The sequence below is a fragment of the Plecotus auritus genome, assembly GCF_963455305.1.
Source record: "Plecotus auritus genome assembly, chromosome: 10".
In the NCBI taxonomy this organism is placed as follows: Eukaryota; Metazoa; Chordata; class Mammalia; order Chiroptera; family Vespertilionidae; genus Plecotus; species Plecotus auritus.
Window position 1 is genome coordinate 32,270,543 of NC_137785.1, and position 20,554 is coordinate 32,291,096.

The 20,554-nt window shown below is 41.9% G+C and overlaps 1 protein-coding gene across 1 annotated transcript in view; it reads left to right on the top strand.

The window, feature by feature from the left end:
- The first annotated feature begins 16,545 nt into the window (after positions 1 to 16,545).
- Positions 16,546 to 20,554, top strand: part of ZNF566 (zinc finger protein 566) — a 42,055-nt gene continuing 38,046 nt past the window's right edge. The window contains exon 1 of the mRNA XM_080644793.1: positions 16,546 to 16,666. The gene's annotated coding sequence lies outside the window, so the exon portion shown is untranslated. The remainder of the gene's footprint in view (positions 16,667 to 20,554) is intronic.

Consider the following 20,554-nt stretch of genomic DNA (forward strand, 5'->3'; position numbering starts at 1 on the left):
TGGCAGCTTAATAGATCCAATTATTTAAATTTACTCTCACATGTCACATTACTGTGTGTGGTTTCTGTTCAGAAGTTATAGCATAATTTTGCAACAGATTGGTTGAATCACATACGTGAAAGTATTATATTTAATAATACATGCACAGACCTGGTAGAGGGAAAGAATTCATTTTCACTGAAACATTTATCAGAAAATTTAATACCCATATAACCAGTATTGACAATGGAAAATAGACCATTTTAAAATGAGGAAACCATGTTGCTCTTACATTTTTTAATATGGCACTGAGTAAAACATCCACTCTTATGGTTTAGCCTCAATTTTAACCTCACACTAATATTTTTCTCTGTTCTGCCATACATAATTAGTTCCCATTTGTTTGTTTCTTTAGAGAAAAGGGTGCTGAAAAGAGAGATGGACCTAAACAGTATTTATTTTTTTGCAGCAAATCTTTTTTTAGGATTTTTGAAATGGATGCTTGATCCCTTTTCACAGCAATTTGACAGGTAGAAATCTGTTAATGCTCTTTGTTAATAGTGATAAAAATGAGTAAGTAACATTTAAATCTTAGGTTAATTTTACATGTACCAATTTCTTTTAAACTCAAAATAATAAAATGCTAATATAACTAGAGAACTGCACTTTTTGTTATTAGCATCTTTGAAGGTTAGTCTTGAAGTAAGATTATAAATACCAGTGCTTGATTTTCTGAGGTAATCTACCGAAACAATATGCATGATATCTACATGAATCTAAGTTCTCTTCTATTTCAATCTTCACTAAACATTCTCTCATATTCCTTAAGTGTTCTGCCCTTGTGTTTCTGCTCCTTTGAAGTCACCAGAAGAACGAGTAACTCAAGTCAGGCCAAACTAGGAAGACTACCTTTTGCTGCCTATAAGTGGCCAGTGCCAAGACCCAGCAACAAGAATAATTATAGCCCTGGCTTGTTTGGCTCAGTGGTTAGAGTGTCAACTCACAGACCAAAGGGTTGTGGATTCGATTCTTGGTCAAGGGCAAGTACCTTGGTTGCAGATTTGATCCCAGCTCCAGACGGGGCACATGTGGGAGGCAACCAATCAATGTGTCTCTCTCACATTAATGTTTCTCTCCCCCTTTTCTCCTTCCCTCCTTCCCTCTGTCTAAAACCAATGGAAAAAATATCCTTGGATAAGGATTAAAAAACAAAAAGAATAATTATATTGGTCAGGTAAAGTAAGGTGAGTAATTGCTGCACAGTTTCTGTGATACTGTGTACTGTAAATTTATTCAGCCATCTCCTTATTGATTCATCTTGTTGCTAGTTATTGTCACCACAAACAAACTAGAGTAAATACCCTTATATTTAGGTATTTTTATTACTGGAGGGTATATTATAGGCAAGAGGTTGCTAGACATATCAAAGGATATATGCTATTTTAAAATTTTAATAGATACTGTCAGTCAATTTTAAAAAGACAAGAAACGCTGTACATATATGAATGGAATACTACTTAGCCATAGGAAAAGATGAAATACTGCCTTTGTGACAACATGGATGGATCTTGAGAATATCTGCTAAGTGAAAGTCAGACATAAAAAGTCAAGAACCATGATTTCACTCATGTAGGATATAAAACTGAAAGTAACAAATGAACAAATAAGACAGTATGGTGGTAACTGGAGGGAAGGGTTCGGGGTGTAGTAAAGAGGCTCAAATATATGGTAACTGAAGATATGACTTAGGGCGGTGGGCACACAATGCAATATATACAGGTCATGTATCAAAAAATTGTATACTTGAAATATATATAATTTCATTAACCAATGTCACCCCAATAAATTTAATTTAAAAATAGATGAAAAGACATGTAGCTCTGCAATAGATGGTATTAACATGCTCAAATTCATGCTGGTCTGATGAGTATAAACCTCACCTGCTCCTAGATTTGCTTCTTTGTAAATTTTGATATTGTTAACCCATTTTCCTAAAGGATTATGTTTTTTTGTTTTTTTTTTGTTTTTTTACAGTTTTGAAGACCTCTTTATATATTAGCTATTAGGAATTTGTCTAATTTTTGTTATAAAAAAGTGATTTTTTTCATTAAAATATTATTAAATTACTGTGTGACTGAATATGTACTAATTTTTCCTAAGCTTATGAATTGGGAAGATAGATACTTTGGGGAGGCTGGAAATGGAAGAGGGCATAGAGGGAATAAATAGTGAAATAAAATAAAACGTAACAAAATATATATTTTTAATCTCTAGATTGCATATATTATTTCTTAGTTTGCCTTGCAATTTGGTTATCTCAATATGTAAATATGTAATGCATGTAGAATTTAATGTCATATAAAGTGAGGTTCATTGTTATTTTCTTCCAGATGGGTTTCCATTGTACAAGCACAATTCAGTAAAATAGTTTAATATGTTCAACAGCTAATCACACAGCACTGACACCAGCACAATCACAGATTTGATCTAGCAATTAAATAAATTGAATAGGCTTTAACCCTGAATTAGTTTTATTGGTAGCTTTATCCTGATAAGAAAACACCTTCACAATATGTTTATTAGACAGTCCTGCAACTGCCCAAGCAAGCACAGCTTTCAGGACCTCAGCACTGGGAAACATTAACATTCTCATCCAGGGCATTTTACAATAATCCACCAGTACATATGCATGGTGTGCCACCATCAAATGGGGCACACTCAGTTGGAAGACCAATATCTACTTAAGCGTAGGGAAGCCACTCCACTACCTTGGTTTCCTCAAGACTTATAATGCTTTAGTCACATAGGCTGTCAATGTCTATGTGCCAATTCACAGATCTCCTGATCCAGGTAAAAGCTACAGATGAGGGATTTACAATGTTACTTTCTTCAAGGATGCTGTGGTAGAAAGGTAAATCTAAGGTCATCTTTCCAGATATGGATCAGTGGGAAAGACATGTGCTTAATCCTTTTTCTATTGAACTGAAACTTTGCTATGTAATCATTTACCCATATGATCTTTCCCTCACTCAACTGAAACTATCTTATATTTTCATTTACTCGAATACCAAGACATTTCTATTTTCTTGTTTCACTAATCTATTTTTCTGTTCCTATACTAATACCACAGCTTCCAGGACCTCAGCTAATTAGTTTAACATTAGCCATATTGTGTTTCCATACTGTAGAATAAGAGTTAAACCCCTCTTGCTGTTTTTCACACTGTTAATGCCTACTCTAAGTTAATTTTATTTCTATATAAATGAGGATAGTTTTCTCAAATTAGAAAAACCTTCTGGTATTCTAATTTGTATTGCATTAAATTTATACATTTATTTGGGGAGAAGTGACATTTATGATATTGCCTTTCTGCCCCCAAACAGTGCCTTCCTATTTGTTGAAATTGTGATACATGTCCTTCAGCAGAAGGATTCTGAACAAAGTAATGTGCAGCCCATCTCTGCTTAATACCATTATATTCAAGAAAGGTTTAATATATGGGTGAATAAGAAAAATCCCTGTATGGACTGACTGTTTCCATCTACAGAGTTCATATGTTGAAGCCCTAATTGCTAGTGTGATGGTATTTGGAGGTGAGGCTTTAGGAAGGTAATTTGGTTTAGATTATATCATGAGGGTAGGACACTCATGATGGGAATAGTAATCTTGTAAGAGAGAGAAAGAGATATCTCCATGTGAACATAAAATGAGAAGGCAGCTGTTTACAAGCCAAGAAGTAGATCTTCATCAGAAACCAAATCTGCCAGCACTTTGATTTTGGAACGCCCAAGGTAAGACAATCATTTCCTACTTAATTGTATGCCAGTCAGATAGGAGGTTATATGCTCCTAATATACGGTAAGACAAAGACACTTTATCATTAGGAGAGGTAATCCTAACTTTATTAATAAGCGCTATAGTTTTGGGGAATTTATAAAACTTCTGTAAACCCCAATTTCTTTGTTTTAAAATAAGAATAATTGAAACAGGAAATATGTGACAAATATCATTCCTGGAGCAACATCACCAAAATGTTAAATGAAAAAACTCCAGTTTATTGTTTCCCCACAAACTGAATAAAACAGAAGCTTTTTGAACTACCTTTGTAGTACCCCTGGAAAGTAGTCACAGGTTTATAGGAACAAACAAGTGCCCAATAAAGAAAAAGCCATCTTCAAATGTTAATAAAGTTTTGTAGCATTTTCACTCTTGCCCCACTGCTCCCCAGCATGGCAGTGATCTTGATCTTGATCTTGAGCAGGCAGCAACCCATGATCTGCTTTGCTCCCTCAAACTGGAGGAAGTAAAGCAGATCATGTTTACAAATTATTGTATACATTTTTTCTAATCTTTCTTGGTACATGAAGGACTGATACAAGGCACCTGTTTTGCATTAATCAGAATGCAGGTGGGGGAAAATGAGTAGGTACTGCTCATAAAAGCTATAAGGTGGACTACAAACCCATAGATAAGTGGCTCAAGAGATTATTAGTGGAGACACAATAGATAATCTATGGCCTGGAGGAGAATCTGGGTAATTTAAGTTTGTAATTCCACTTCCTATTTTCTATAGAATTGACAATACATTTATGAAAATAATTATAAATCTTCGTTATTGGACATACACTGTATAAAGATGGAACATTTTGACATTAGTGACAAAGAGAACAGAGTTATAGTAGAATTTTTTATGTGACTAGGTAAGTTGGTATTTAGATTGTTATAACATTAGGATGTTATATGTCATCCCCATGGTAACTAATAAAGATATAGCCATAGGACAAACACAAAAGAAAATTGGAAAAGAATAAAAATATGTCACAAATATAAAAAATGAGGGCAATAATGAAGAAAATGAGGAGGGAATGCTGTGAAGACATACAGAAAACAGCAAAATAGCAGTTCTTTTCAGTAATTAAATGTATATTGATTCAGTTCTTCAGTCAAAATACAGAGATTGCCAAAATGGATTTTTAAAGAATGACCCAACTATGCTATGTACAAGATACTTTAGACCTAAAGATCCAAACAGGTTGATGGTAAAAGGATGGAAGAAGATAGTCCATGCAAATAGTAATCAAAAGGGAGCAGAAGTAGCTATACTAAAAGAAAAGTGACATGTGACACTGAGTAAAAAAAAACTATTATAAGAGAAAGGGATATATCAACCAAGAAATATATGAATTATAAACATGTATACCAGACATCAGAGCCTCAAGATATATGAAACAATCTGATAGGACTGAAAGGAGAAATATTTGTACAATAATAGTTGGATATATCAATACAGTCATTATCCACATAATGATGATTTGGTCAGCAGTGGACCACATATGTGACAGTGGTGCATCGTATATAATAAAAGGGTAATATGCAAATTGAAATTTCCTATAACAATGGCGGAACGACCAGTCGCTATGACGTGCACTGACCACCAGGGGGCAGACGCTCAACGCAGGAGCTGCCTTGTGGTCAGTGCGCTCCCACAGCGGGAGCTCCGCTCAGCCACAAGCTGGGCTGACGGCTGGCGAGTGCAGCGGTGGTGGCAGGAGCCTCTCCCGCCTCCTTAGCAGTGCTAAGGATGTCTGACTGTGGCTTAGGCCCTGCAGGAAGCGGGCCTAAGCTGTCAGTCGGACATCCCCGAGGGTTCCTGGGCTGCCAGAGGGATGTCTGACTGCCAGCTTACGCCTGATCCCTCGGGGAGCAGGCCTAAACCAGCAGGTGGACATCTCCTGTGGGATCCTGGACTGCGAGAGTACACAGGCCAGGCTGAGGGTCCCCCACCCCCACCCCAAGTGCACGAATTTTCATGCACCGGGCCTCTAGTAAGATTATAATGAAGCTGAAAAATTCCTATCACCTAGTGACATTGTAGTCATAACAGAGTGGAGTACATAGCTGAAGAAGAGGCTAGAGAAAATAAAACTAGAGGAGGAGAACCTGAAGAAAATTCATAGTAGAGGGTTTAGGGGGTTTTGCAGACCTCAACAAGCTTCTTAAAATGTTTGAAAGCATGGACCCCAACACCAAAAGGTTTTCTTTAATAGGAATGTTCATGGTCTATGATGGAAAAAAAGCAAACTACCATGGACATATTTTTTAAAAGAGTGACATTTCAAGAGCCTCGGGCAGGTACTTCATGAGATATTCCAGAAGACATTGTTATAGGAAATGACAACTCCATGTATGGAATTTTCCAGAAGACCTTTCAGTAGTACAAGATGTGGAGCTGGAAGACAGTGATATTGATGATCCTGACCCTGTGTAGGCCTAAGCTAATGCGTGTATTTATGTCTTTATTTTTAACAAATAGTTTTTAAAGTTAAACATTTTAATTCAAAGAAAATAGCTTTTACAATAAGAATATGAAGATAAATATTGTTTTATAGCTATAAACTATTTTAAGCTAAGTATTATTAAAAAAGAATCAACAGTGCCCTGGCTGGTTTGGCTTAGTGGTTAAACTGTTGGCCCATAGCCTGAAAGGACACAGGTTTGATTCACAGTCAAGGGCACGCATCTTGGTTGCAGGCTCAATTCCCAGCTCTGGTTGAGATGCGCATGGGAGGCAATCAATCCCTGTAATCAATGTGTTTCTCTCTCCCCTCCCACTTCCCTCCTCTCCACTCTCTAAAAAAAAAAAAAAAAAATCAGTGGAAAAATATCCTAGGGTAAGGATTAAAACAAAAGTTAAAAAAGTTAAAACTTTTCAAGTTTTTAAAGTAAAAATTTACATTAAGCTAATGTTAGTTTATTATTGAAAAAGTATAAATAAATTTAGTGTAGCCTAAGTATGCAGTGTTTATGAAATCTACAGTTGTATATGATAATATCCTAGACCTTCACATTAAGTCAGCACTAATTCAACTCACCCAGAGCAACTTCCAGACTTGTAAGCTCCATTATTGGTAAGTGCTGTATTCAGGTGTACCATTTTTTATCTTTTATGCTATGTTTCTTTTTAAGTATTTTTATTGATTTTAGATAAAGAAGAAGGTAGAGGAAGAGAAAGAAACACCAATCAATGTGAGAGAGAAATATTGATCCGTTGCCTCCTGTATGCACCCCAACTGGGGACTGAACCCACAACCTGAACATGTGCCCTGACCAGGAATCGAACTGGCAACCTTTCAGTGCATGGGATGATACTCAACCCACTGAGCAACACTGGCCAGGGCTATGCTCTGTTTTTACTGTACCTTACCTATCCTATATAATAAAAGCCAAATATACTAAGTGTCCGGTCATCTGGTCGTCCATTCAACCAAAGTGTAATATGCTAATGATATGCTAAGGCTGCCCAACTGCTATGATGTGCACTGACCACCAGGGGGCAGACGCTCCAACTGGTAGGTTAGCTTGCTGCTGGGGTCCAGCAGATCGGGACTTAGTGATACGGGCCAGACATGCCCTGGAGCCCTCCTGTAGTCTCCTTGGCTGGCCAACCTCCTGCATCCCTCCCCGGATCTGATCGTGCACCAGTGGGGTGGGGTCCCTCGGCCTGGCCTGCGCCCTCTTGCAATCTGGGACCCTTCGGGGGATGTTGGAGAGCCAGTTTTGGCTCAATCCCGCAGGCCAGGCCGAGGGAACCCACTGGTGCACGAATTCATGCACCAGGCCTCTGTTGTTTAGATAAACAAATACCATTGTGTAACAATTGCCTACAGTATGCTGTACAGGTCTTTAGCCTAGGAGCAATAGGGTATATTACATAGCATAGGTGTGCAGTAAGCTGTATCATCTAGGTTTGTGTAAGTACAGGCATACCTCAGAGATACTGTGGGTTCTTTTACAGAACACCACAATAAAGCAAATATCACAATAAAGTGAGTCACAAGAATTTTTTGGTTTCCCAGGGCATATGAACATTATATTTGCACTATAGTCTATTAAGTTATATCTAAAAAATGTATATACCATAATTTTAAAATACTTATTATTGCTAAAAATGCTAATCATCATCTGAGCCTATTGGAAAAATGACAGCAACAGACTTGTTCAACACAGGGTTGCTACAAACCTTCAATCTGTAAAGAACACAGTATATGTGAAGTGCAATAAAATGAGGTATGCCTGTATATTTTATGATATTCACATAATGACAAAATTATCTAACTTTCAATAATAGATAGAACAACAGGAAAATCAAGGAGGACATAAAAGACTAAAACACCATTTAAACCATTCTGCCTCCCACAAAAAACACTGCACCTAGCAACAGCAGAATAAAATTTTTTTTCAAGTTCATATAGAACTTTTTGCAGAATAGACAATGTCAGGCCAAAAAACAAGTCGTGATAAATTTTATTTATTTTTATTTTTTTAAAATAAATCTTTATTCAGATTATTACAATTATTTCTCCTTTTTCCCCCCATAGCTCCCCTCCACCCATTTCCCACCCCACCTTCTGCCCTTACCTCCCCCCCACTGTCCTCATCCATAGGTGTATGATTTTTGTCCATTCTCTTCATGAACCCCCCATACCCCTTTCCCCCTGAGAATTATCAGTCCACTCCCTTTCTATGCCCCTGATTCTATTATATTCACCAGATTATTCTGTTCCTCAGGTTTTTAATTCACTTGATTTTTAGGTTCACTTGTTGATAGATATGTATTTGTTGTTCATAATTTTTATCTTTACTTTTTTCTTCTTCCTCTTCTTTAAGAATACCTTTCAGCATTTCATATAATACTGGTTTGGTGGTGATGAACTCCTTCAGCTTTTTCTTATCTGTGAAGCTCTTTATCTGCCCTTCAATTCTGAATGATAGCTTTGCTGGGTAGAGTAATCTTGGTTGTAGGTTCTTGCTATTCATCACATTGAAAATTTCTTGCCACTCCCATCTGGCCTGCATAGTTTCTGTTGAGAAATCAGCTGACAGTCGTATGGGTGCTCCCTTGTAGGTAATTGACTGTTTTTCTCTTGCTGCTTTTAATATTCTCTCTTTGTCTTTTGCTCTTGGCATTTTAATTATGATGTGTCTTGGTGTGGTCCTCTTTGGATTCCTTTTGTTTGGGGTTCTGTGGGCTTCCTGGACTTGTAAGTCTATTTCTTTCACCAGGTGGGGAAAGATTTCGGTCATTATTTCTTCAAATAGGTTTTCAGTATCTTGCTCTCTCTCTTCTTCTGGCACCCCCATAATTCTGATGTTGGTACGCTTGAAGTTGTCCCAGAGTCTTCTTACATTATCTTCAACTTTTTGGATTTTTTTTTTTTTTTTTTTTGCTTTTTGCTTTTTCGGTTGAGTGTTTTTTGCTTCTTTGTATTTCAATTCTTTGACTTGATTCTTGTATTCCTCTATTCTGTTTTTGGGTCTCTGTATAATATTTTTTATTTCAGTCAGTGTATGTTTAATTTCTAGTTGGTCCTTTTTCATATCTTCGAGGGTCACGTTATATTTATCAGCCTTTTCTAGGATATTCTTAAAAAGTCTTATAACCGTGGTTTTGAATTCTATATCCAGTCGTTTGTTTTCCTCCATTTCTTTCGTTTGTGATCTGATTCTTTGACCCCGCATTTTCACTGATTCCCTGAGTTGGTAAGGTAGATATTTGTGCTAGGTTTCCAATATGGCCCAGTGGGTCTGCTTCCCCAGTTAACCTGAGGTGGACACTCTTGGTGCACCCCTTTGTGGACTGTGTGTACAGCCTTGTTGTAATTAAGTCTTTATTGTTGTTGGTATCACTGGGAAGAATTGACCTCTGGGCCAGTTGGCTGTAAGGATCAGCTGTGTCTATGCTGGGAGAAGTTCGGTGCTGGAGACAGCCTTATAGGATTAGACTTGCCAAATTGCAATAGCCTCTGTGCTCAGCTTGGATGGGGTGGAGTCTCAGTCTTGGCTTCCTGTCAGCCTTGCCCTTGCGCGCATGTGCGCTTTCAGTCCTCCGCCTTCCCCGGCTCCCGAGTCTCCGCCCGAGAGTCCAGACTCCCCCCACAAGAGCGTGGGTCCCCAGGGGCTCGCCTGGAACTGGGGTTCACTGCAGTCAGAACTGGGGCTCAGTGCAGTCAGGATCCTCTGACTCCCTTCCACTAGGGAAAGCCTGTGGCAACCTCCGCAGCCTTTGTGCACACTGGCCCGCGTGCGCCTTCAGACTTCTGCCTTTCCCAGCTCGAGTCTCCGCCCGAGAGTCCAGACTCCCCCCCGTAAGAGCGTGGGTCCCCAGGGGTTCGCCCGGAACTGGGGTTCAGTGCAGTCAGAACTGGGGTTCAGTGCGGTCGGAGGCTTCCTTCCCCCTTCTGCCAGAGAAAGTCAGCCAGGCTCTCAGCCACCCTTCCTCTCTGCGCGCACAAAGCCCCTTTGCCGTACCTCCAATTCTCTGTGAGCTTTTCTCTTTCCTTCTAGTTGTAGAATTTTCACTCAGCCAGCTTTCCTGTGGTTCTGGATGGTGTCCGTTCTGTCTTTTAGTTGTAGTTTTGAAATTGTTGTGCGAGGCAGCAGTTTAGGTGTTTACCTATGCCGCCATCTTGGTTTCTCCAAAAAATTCTTCCTGTGATAAATTTTAAAAGGTTGTTTAATAAAAAATATAATTTCCAATTATATATAATTAAATGAAATTAGACATCAATAACAGCAGAAAAAAATGGAAAATACCAAATATATAGAAATTAAATATCACACTCTTAAAATAAGGGTCAAAGAAGAAATCACAAGGAACATTTAAATGAAAATGAAAACAAAACATATTAAAACTTATGCAGCAATTATAACCATATTAATAGAGGCCCAGTGCATGAATTTGTGCATGGGTGGGGTCTGGCTGGCCCACCCCCATCGAGGCTGATCGGGCAGGCTGGCCAGGGGCAGGGGCCGTGGGCAGTTGGCTGGCTGACCCCACCCCCTGGTTGAACTCCTGGTCAAACTCCCCGTCAAGGGGACAATTTGCATATTAGGCTTTCATTATACAGGACTAGAGGCCCGATGCACGAAGATTCATCCAAGAATGGGCCTTCCTTCCCCTGGCTGGTGGCACTGCCTTTGCTCTGGCCAGAGCCGCCTTTCTGCCTTTGCTCCGGCCTGGAACTGCCTTTCTGCCTTGGCTCTGGCCCGGAGCCGCCTTCCTGCCTTCCCATGCTGTCCAGAGACCTGAGCGGCTGGGGCGGTGCAGAATGCCTGTGTCGTTGCCATGGTGACGACGCAAGTGTCCTGCCCCAGCCACTCGGCGCCTGTGTATGCAAATTAACCTGCCATCTTTGTTGGGTTAATTTACATACTCCTGATTGGCTGGTGGGCGTCGTGGAGGTATGGTCAATTTGCATCTTTCTCTTTTATTAGTGTAGATATAGGATTATTTTGTTAATCCTCACCCTAGGATATTTTTCCATTTATTTTTAGAAAGAATGCAAGTAAGGGGAGAGACAGAGAGAAAGAAACATTTATGTGAGAGACACATTGATTGGTTGCCTCCCACATGCACCCCAACTGAGCCAGGGATGGAGCCTGCAACTGAGGTATGTGCCCTTGACCAGAATCAAACCCACGATCCTTCAGTCTGTGGACCAATGCTCTAACCACTGGCTAGTGTCAATATTTGAAGTTTAAGGGTATGGTTTGTTATCTGGTAAGACTAGCCCCAATTGCCCCATACTGCATTTTCTGCCCAAGTATACGTACTGTCTATTCTTACCTTTTTTTCCCCACTTACTTTAGAAAAATCCCTATTTAGAAAAATATATTTTAAATGGGATCATGTTAAATTCATAAACTATTTGAAATGATATGTTTGTGTTACAGACTTATTCAAGGATCCTATATAATAAAGAGGGAATATGCAAATTGACCATCACTCCACCACAAAGATGGAGGTGCCCACAGTGGAGGCAGGGGTTTCCGTAACACAAGATGGCTGCACCCATAGCAGAGGCCAAGTTCCTATAACAAGCCTTAACGAGCAATCAGCAGGAACCTGAGGCTGGGCCTCCTTGCCCCTGTGGGGCTTGACAGGGAACCTCAGGCCATGCCCCCTGCTCTGGTGCCAGGCCAGGGGGCCTCAGGCGACGCCCCCAACCCCAGTGCCAGGCCCGGGGACCTGAGGCTGTATCCCCTGCCCAGCAGAGCTTGACGGGGGACCTCAAGGTGCACCCCATCCCTGGTGCTGGGCCGGGGTACCTCAGGCCACACCTCCCCGCCCCGGTGCCAGGCCGAGGGACCTGAGGCAGCACCCTCCTGCCTGGCGGGGCTTGACAGGGAACCTCAGGCCACAACCCCCGCCCAGCGGGGCTTGACGGGGAACCTGAGGCTGCAGCCCCCTCCCAGTAGGACCTGATGGGGGACCTGAGGATGCGCCTCACACCCGGCAGGGCTTGATGGGGGATCTCAAGGCGCGTCCCCCACCTGGCGGGGCTTGACAAGGGTGGGACCGGCTGGGTCTGGATCTAGCCCAATGAGGGGGGCCAGCTGGGTCTAGATCTCATGCAATTTTGAGGAGCACGTGGGTGGGTAGCTACTTGACTCTGGGTCCTGTGGTGCACCCCAGACTCTGACAGGAGGAAGATTTTCATATACATTTTATTAATTGTCTTTCATCTCTGACACTTCTATTATAGAGAAAGGGCAAATAGTAATATAAAATATTTCCTCTAATCCCCTTTTAATGTGCACGAATTTCATGCACTGGGCCACTAGTATAGTATAATTTCTTTCATTGGCTAAGGTTTTCTTCTGTGCCTTTCAGTTGTGTATTAAACTTATTTTTTTGTTTATTGCTGATTATTATTAAGCATTTAACTGTACTGCAAGGTTTTATTTGTATATATGAAGTTTATTTACACAAATTTTATACCCACTATCTTACTTTCTCCCTTTATTTAAAACCAATGTACGAAAATTTGTGCAAGAGTAGGCCTTCCTTCCCCTGGCTGCCAGCACTGGCTTCCCTCTGGCACCCGGGATCTGGGCTTCCCTCCTCTGGCCGCCGGCAGGCACCCGGAACCCGGGCTAGCTTCCCTCTGGCCCCAGCTTCGTCAGGAAGAATGTCTGGAAGACGTCCGGTCTAATTAGCATATTACCCTTTTATTATTATAGAAGATTGTGTTAGTCCTGGCCCAGTTTCTTAGAGTGTTCTCTGGTTGGCCCAGGTTCTGGGTTCATCCCTCTTTAGGGCACATAAAAGAATCAACCAATGAGGCCTGGCCAGGGTAGCCCAGTTGGTTAGAGAGTCCTCTCCATATGCCAAAATTGCCCATTCAATCTTCTGGTCAGGGCACATACAAGAATCAACCAATGAATACATAAATAAGTAGAACAACAAACCAACGTTTCTCTTTCTCCCTTCCTCTCTCTAAAATCAATTAAAAAATAGGTTAAAAGTAACTACAATAAAATATTTGGAGACAGCATCTTTGCAGTTAGAAAAGTTATTTTTATACCTAACAAAATTCATCTGGCCTGGAGGTAATCTGAAGAGTCTCCTTGAGGAACTCAAACTTACATTCCTTGATCTCTGTAGGCCATGTTTTTTTCTTCTAAGAATGGGAATAACACTGCCTAATTCACTTCTTTTCTATGCAGTGGTTGACACTATCCTTCAAACTTTAAAGTTGTTTCTTAGTCCAGGACTTCACAAATCTGTTTGTTCCCTTAGACCAGGGGTCCTCAAACTTTTTAAACAGGGGGCCAGTTCACTGTCCCTCAGACCGTTGGAGGGCTGGACTATAGTTTTAAAAAAAAAAACTATGAACAAATTCCTATGCGCACTGTGGGCCTGGGACGAGTCGGCTGCTAAGCAGGACAGGCAGCGGCACCCGGCGGGCCGGATAAATGTCCTCGGCGGGCCGCATGTGGCCCACGGGCCGTAGTTTGAGGACGCCTGCCTTAGACCCTAGGCTTACATCACTTAGACTTACTCCCTACAACAGGACTTGAAAAGAACCCATAAGATTGAAAGGCTATGTCTCCAGTCTGAAGTCTAAGCAAGAGCAAGCACCCCATTTAAAAAACAAGTTCCTTGGAATTGGCTTTCTGTTTTATTATTTTACTAGAGGCCCGGTGCACGAAATTTGTTCATGGGAGGGGTGTGTCTCTCAGCCCAGCCTGCACCCTCTGCAATCTGGGACCCCTCGAGGGATGTCTGACTGCCCGTTTAGGCCCGATCCGGATCGGGCCTAAACGGGCAGTCAGACATCCCTCTCACAATCCAGGACTGCAGGCTCCCAACTGCTCGCCTGTCTGCCTTCCTGATTGCCCCTAACCACTTCTGCCTGCCAGCCTGATCACCCCCTAACCACTCCCCTGCCAGCCTGTTTGCCCCTAACTGCTCTCCCCTGCAGGCCTGGTCACCCCTAACTGCCCTCCCCTGCAGACCTGGTCCCCCACAACTGCTCTCCCCTGCAAGCCTGGGTCCCCCCCAACTGCCCTTCCCTGCAGGCCCGGTTGCCCCCAACTTCCCTCCTCGGCCAGCCTGGTCACCCCTAACTGCCCTCCCCTGCAGGCTTGATTGCCCCCAACTGCCCTCCCTTGAAGGCCTGGTCCCTCCCAACTGTCCTCCCCTGCTGGCCATCTTGTGGTGGCCATCTTGTGTCCACATGGGGGCAGCCATCTTTGACCACATGGGGCCAGCTGTCTTGTGTGTTGGAGTGATGATCAATTTGCATATTATCCTTTTATTAGATAGGATTAGATAGGATAGAGGCCTGGTGCACGGGTGGGGGCCAGCTGGTTTGCCCTAAAGGATGTCCCGGATCAGGGTGGGGGTTCCCTTGGGGTGTGAGGCGGCCTGGGCAAGGGGCCTGTGGTGGTTTGCAGGCCAGCCATGCCCCCTGGTGACCCAAGTGGAGGCCCTGGTATCTGGGGTTTATTTATCTTCTACAATTGAAACTTTGTAGCCTGGAGTGGAGCCAAGCCTTCTGCTTGCTCCGTGGTGGCAGCCATTTTTGGGGGGATTTATGTATCTTCTATAATTGCAACTTTGTGGCCTTAAGCAGAGGCCTGGGCCAGCCAGGGTGTGCGGAAAGCTTGGCTTCCTCCATCACCAGGGGCAACCCTAGCCTCCTGCTCTCTCCAGCTCCATGGCTGCCGCCATTTCTGTTTGGATTTATGTATCTTCTATCATTGAAACTTTGTAGCCTTGAGTGGAGGCCTAGGCCGGCAAGGGCAGGCGGAAAGCTTGGCTTCCTTCATTGCCAAGGAAACCCAAGCCTCCCTCCTGCTCTCTGTGGCCGTAGCCATCTTGGTTGGGTTTATTTGCATATTCGCTCCTCATTGGCTGGTGGGCATGGCTTGTGGGTGTAGCAGAGTGATAGTTAATTGGCATATTACTCTTTTTTATATAGGATTTGTATTTTTATTGTTGACTGCAGATGTTCCCATTTCCTTTCCTTTGCTTCTTCCACCCAGCCTCTGGCTTTCTTTTTAAAGAAAATAACAGTTTTTATTTCTATTCTATACAGATGCTTCAGGTTTTACATGCTTTAAATCATTTATTTGCACCTCCTCCCCCTGTTATCAGTGGTTGAGCATAGACCTATGAACCAGGAGGTCATGGCTGGATTCCTCTCAGGGCACAAGACCAGGTGGCGCCTGGATCCGCAGTAGGGGGTGTGCAGGAGGCAGCCAATCAATGATTCTGTCTCATTGATGTTTCTATCTAAAATCTATAAAAATATATTAAATAATTTATTAGCTCAATTATGTAACCTCTCTCCCATCAAATTAAAAAATACAATCACTGTGATATATACAGTGATACTTATTTAAATTTTCAATTACACACACCCACACAAAATCCTGAATCCAGTTTCTCCCTCTCTACGACGCCCAACTCTCTCTCTCTCTCTCTCTCTCTCTCTCTCTCTCTCTCTCTCTGTCTCTCTCTCACACTTTTTTCTAGCAAAGCCTGCCTCACCCCTGCCTATTCTCAGGCCAAGACATTTCATACAAAAGTCAGCTCAGAATGCCAGCCTCTTTCGCAATTTCGGAAACTCCTCCTCTTTGGCCTTCCCCATCCCGTTTCACGTTTAGCAATTCCTCCTTACCAGCCTCCCCAATACTTTTGCAGGTTCCTAGTCTGCCTCCCCTTCAGCCTCCCGGGAAAGCTCTGGGACTCAGAAACTTAGGTCCCACAGCTCCTCTGCAGGGAAGAACCCCAAGCCAAAGTTACTTCGGAACAAAGGCCAAAACAGTGACTCAGGAAACCTGTGCACTCCTTGGGCGCAGCGGCACTCCCAGAAATGTCCGGGGCTTAGCTGGAGCAGGCTGAGAAGAATCTGGGTGAATTTCAAACGGTGCAGCCACCGCGTTTCCTGCCCCAGCTCCATTTCCCAGAAGGGCCGGCGGTGCGTCTTATCTTTCCTTGGAAACTAGTTTCTCTTCCCGAGCCTTTCCCACTGCTGAATCGTACCGCGGATAAGGAAACGAAGCCCACTGAACGCGTCGGAGTGGCCTTTTTAAGGAGCCACGGCCGTTAGGACACCGGGCTCCCCAAAGCCTTCTGTGCGCCGTTGGATGAGGGGCGCAGTCGTTTCGGCTGGGACGCAGTTAGGCTCAGACAGAAATCCTGACGTTCAAGAGCCATCTTGCCCGCCCCAGGTGGGTCTCTGACTGCATTGCCCAGAGGACTCCTCAGCGTAACGGGATTCTCGCGTTAATTCAGCCTCTAAGTCACGCGCTGGCGGGACCCTCGGGTCTACACCAGCAACTGCTGCAGTTCTGTGGAGGGGCTCTGCTGCTTCCGGAGCTCGGAAGGCCTGAGGTGAGGACACAGGAGAGGGCGGGCCGGAGCCTAGGCTTTGTACCCGGGAGGTCAGATTTAAATGGTGTGATTTCGTCTATGTGGAGACTGACCGTGTGGGTGTGACTTGCTATAACCATGTGCAGCGCAGTCGGGGAGCCTGCGACTGCTGGTGTGACGGGACGGTATCACTTGCGTGCGTGCGTGCGTGCGTGCGTGCGTGTGTGTGTGTGTGTGTGTGTGTGTGTGTGTGGTTGGAGCCACGTGCAGCTTTGTATGTGCAGGTGTGGAGAGCTTTTGGCTCGAGGGATGTGATAGCGTTTGCCCCCGTCGGGGTGTGTGATTGTGTGACCCCGTGCTGTGGAGAGTGCATGTGAGGGTCCCTGTGAATACTGTGTGGTTTTATCTGTGTTTAATGTGATTGTGACTCTGCGACCAAGTACAGGTATACGGTGCTTGTGACCGCCTGAAGCCCTGGGTGTGCTGCCCTGTTGCTTTGATTGTGGGTTACTTCTAGCTTTATGTTCCCATAGTGGTTATGTGATTTGCGAGACTGGATAAATGTATGAGGTTTTTTCATTTATTTATACCTCTCTAAGCATTATAGTTTTCCCTGGTTTTTAAATTTTATATGAATGCTCTCCTTTATCTTTTATTTTTGCTTATTTGTACAACTACGTTTTTGAGAATTTTCCATATTAGCTATAATAGTGGTTCCTTTTAAAAATATGCATTTATTGATTTTAGAGAGGAAGGGAGAGGGATAGAGATAGAAACATGGATGAGAGAGAAACATTGATTGGCTGCCTACCTCCCTTTCCGCCCCCTCCCCCCAATTGAGCCTGAAACCCCAGCATGTGCCTGACAAGGAACATGTGTTCTCTAGGTTCATGGGTTGATGCTCAACCACTGAGTCACACCAGCTGGGCTATTTCTCATCCTTTCTAGTATTGATGGATTTGAGTTATTTCTAGTCTTTTTTACTTTATAAGCAATGCTGTGCAAACATTCTTTTACATAAGGTATGTAAAAGTGCATGAGTTTATCTACCAATGGAATTACTGGGCTGTATGATATCTTCCACTTTACTAAATAATGCCAAATATTTACCAAAGTCGGTGCACAAATTTATATTTGCACAGCAATGTTTGAAGCATTTCATTGTTCTATATCCCTACCAAAACGTGGTTCTGATATATTTTTTTACATAGTCCTATTTTCTTTTTTTAAATATTATTGTTGAAAGATTTATATATTTTCCCCTTTTTCCCCATTGACCCCTTCAACACCCCCCCATTCTGACAGTTTTTAAAACATTTTTATGAGATATGGTGTGTATATATATATATGTATATATATATATAGTAAATGCACAAAGTTAAGTATACAGCTATCTAACAATTTCCTGCCCAGAAGGTTCCTTCAAACCCCTTCCCAGTTACTTTTCTCCCAGAATCACTAATCAGAAACCTATCCCCATTAGTTAATTTTACCGATTCTTGAACTTCCTATTTAAATAGAATTATATAGCATGTACTTTTTTATGCCTGGCTTCTTTTGTTCCACATTATGCCTGAGATTCATCCATGTTGTTGAATATAATTGTACTTAGTGCTTATTACATTTGGGGATATAATAGTATTGCAGTTTAGTAATTAATTATATTGTTGATGGACATTTGGTAGTTTCCAGGTTTGGGCTATTAGAAATTAGTTGGTGGTGGGTACCAGGTTTTTCCTATGTAAAATTACTATTTTCCCTTTTTAATTAGTATCTTGTGGGAAGATGCTTTGAGACTATGCAAAAATAATATATCTCATCATACTTTCACCCAATAAATTTAACATTCATTGGTAATTCTTGTCTGTAATAATTATTACTGTGATGTTTTCCTACTGGTGATTTTCTCTTTCCATCAGCTCTTCTACATTCATTAATTTAAATTCTACTGTAAGGCCTGGCCGGCTGGCATGGCTCAGTAGTTGAGCGTCAACCTCTGGACTAGATCACGGTTCAGTTCCTGGTCAGGGCACATGCCTGGGTTGTGGGCTCAATCCCCAGTGGGGGGCATGCAGGAGGCAACCAGTCAATGATTCTCTCTCATCTCATTGATGTTTCTATCTCCCTCTCCTTTCCTCTCTGAAATAAATAAAAGTATATTAAAAAAATAAATTCTACTGTAAAGAAGAACTGTTCTTTATTCCTCATGTATTTATTTGATTATTTATTTATGGACTCATGGTTATTTTATTCTTTGAGTATTAATTCAATATTATTATACATTTTATTGCTAAATTGTTCCAGATTTGGCCATTAAGAACTCCACATTGACTTCTGTGTCCTTTCAACATGCCATTTTTTTAGTGCTTTCTTACTTTCTGGCACCAAGATGTTCCAGGCTTATCTTGTATTTTTCCCTCCTCCAGCCCTGGCATCAGCCATTTTCCAAGGAGCCCTGGTATATTTTATTGCAGAATGGATTTATAAACCAAGCTCTGGGCACTAGGTTTGCTCATTGCTACCTTGGTGTAATTGATCTAGTTTTTGTCAGTGGACAAAACTAGAATATAAACATCTATGTCTATCTATCTACCTACCTATTAATTTGTATACATTAAAAAGCCACTAGTTTATCCTTTCAATTCCAACCCGGTACCACAGGATTCTGTCAAGAACTGCGAAGTGTCTGAGATTTTACCCTACCTGTATGTTAACAAGTTAGCTTGCCCCAGTTTCACAGTTGCTGGTAGAAGATGTGAGACTTTCAGGTCAGAAATGAAAGACAGTTTATTGCTTATAGCAAAAGGCAAAGTATCAACATTGCCTTGCATTGGTTTGCTTGCACCCATTGGGTGATGCAAATACAAAGGTATTTGTGTGCTTCCATGAATTTAGGGAACCTGAATCTTATGTAATAGGGTCCCGTGGTTGGCAAACTGCGGCTTGCGAGCCACATGCAGCTCTTTGGCCCCTTGAGTGTGGCTCTTCCACAAAATACCACGGCCTGGGCGAGTCTATTTTGAAGAAGTGGCGTTAGAAGAAGTTTAAGTTTAAAAAATTTGGCTCTCAAAAGAAATTTCAATCGTTGTACTGTTGATATTTGGCTCTGTTGACTAATGAGTTTGCCGACCACTGTATAGGCAATAAGCATGCCTTCCTATTGCTCTGAAGAGTGAATATCTCTGTCTTTCAAGGCTATTCACTACATAAACATCTTGGAGAAATAGTACAACATAATAGCTCTAGTGCTTCTAATGGCAAGATGTGCAGAAACATGTAAGACCCAAGGAGAATTGTTTCCCATCAAGTTTGGCCATTTCCTTATTTGTAACTCCTTTCTCTAACAATGAGAAACCTCATTCTAGTGTCATTTTTTTTCTTTTTACTCCTACCCTAGAATACATGTAAAGTAGTTTCAGAATTGCTAATTCATATTAGAAAAACCACAAATTTACCCCGGCCTGTGTGGCTATGTGGTTGACATCGACCTATGAACTAGGAAGTCATGGTTCTATTCCGGGTCAGAGCAGGATTGGTTGTAGGATTAATCCCCAGTAGGGAGCCTGTAGGAAGCAGGTGATCAATAATTCTCTTTCATCATTGATGTTTCTATCTTCCCCTCCCTTCTTCTGTGAAATCAATAAAAAAATATATATTTAAAAAGCAACAAATTTACTAACTACAATAAAGTATTTCTGTGCAAAATTTTTTTCTTTAACCTTACGGTATATGGTCAAAAACTGTTTCCAATTTTATTTTTTTCTTTGCCTTCCTCTTCAGTGTAGTTTTTTTTTACTCATTTTTCATATGTTTAGCTTTTTGTGTGTACACTTTGGGTTCCCCCACATCCTGGTTGATTGTTGCATGTCACAGTATTTTGAGTATGAAAACATTAATGTGGTTCCTGTC